We start from the raw sequence: 1,388 nt of genomic DNA, 5'->3' as shown, positions 1-1,388 counted from the left end.
CTGAAAGCTCTCTAAGTCCAAGGTGTTCACTTAGGCTTCGGTGTACATCCAAAAAAAAAAAAAACAGAGGGAATGGAAGCAAATGCTATTGAATGGTGATGCATGGAAAGGATTGTAATCATTGTAATGAAATGAAATACAATAGGAGGAATGTAAACCTGAAGTTCTCCCTTGTAAACTATCACCCAATTCACAATAAAAACTTTTTTTTAAAAAAAGGAATCTAATTAGCTCTGTAAGCGTTTTACAAAAAACACAAAAGGTATTTATAAAAAGATAATAATAATAAAAGAGAAGCCTCCAGCCTGAAGCTTGTTCCACGGATTTTGGACTTGTAAGCTTCCACAATTGTGTAAGCCATTTTCTTGAAATAAATTTCTATATAGAAGTGGACTTCAAAATGTTGGTGGACAACTGGAATTAAAAGTTAATGGAATTTGAGAGAACAAACAAGATGGCGGATCGGGTGGATGTGTAGCAAAGAGCTCTGCCAGCAACAACACAGAATACCCAACCAAGCAGACTCAGGGGATGGTCCCAGAACTCTGAATCACATATAAAGGAATACTTAGAAGGTTGGAAGGCTCACAGCTGGGGGAATTTGTGGCAGAAGAAAGAAATCTATTGCTTTCTAGTCCGGGATGCTCGGCTACTCCAGGAGTCGCCATCTTGGATGAGACTACACGGGTGAAGGATTGGAGTGGCCACAGACACCTGGAAGTACCGCTGAGATAAAGGTGTGGACATTCTTTTCTATTCATTGGTCCCTTGCTGTCTGCGCACCTCCATTCTGGTGACTATAGGAGTGCCTGAGCTAGTGGGCACCCCAGCCCCACCCTCAAAGGGTTCTACTATGCATGCACACAGATCTCCTCAAAATTTAGAGAGACAATTTCCAATTAAAACCAAATGGCCACAGCTGGTCCTGAACTGTTTCCAACTAGAAAAAGGCCTGAACAGGGATTGTGGAGCACGACAAGCAGACAAAAGAGGAACTAGGCCAAAAATTAAATCCTAAGTTATGTCAAAACGACCAACAGTGGTATCTTGAAACTTTTCAGGAAGAAGAGTTAAAAGGGAAGCCCATTTCCTGATCACATCTACCTGGAGGCATTCAGAAAGCATAAAAAATACCAAAATACATACCCATCTAAGTATTAAGTCCACAGATAACCTTGAAGATACCCAAAAAACAGAAGCAGATGATCATATCTGTACATGTCCAGAAATGAGATACAGTGACTGAGGCAAATGAGCTGGAAGGAGAACTACACTCCATACTGGAAGATGGGCAGGCTTTGGAAATGCCTGAGAAGGTATTCCTAAAAATGATTATAAAGGTATGAAAACACTATACAATGCAGTTGAGAAAAATAAGGAGGAAGTCA

This window comes from Chrysochloris asiatica, unplaced genomic scaffold (assembly GCF_000296735.1).
Source record: "Chrysochloris asiatica unplaced genomic scaffold, ChrAsi1.0 scaffold00021, whole genome shotgun sequence".
Classification (NCBI taxonomy): Eukaryota; Metazoa; Chordata; class Mammalia; order Afrosoricida; family Chrysochloridae; genus Chrysochloris; species Chrysochloris asiatica.
The sequence above is the reverse complement of the archived record's forward strand: the minus strand, read 5'-3'. Positions refer to the sequence as shown.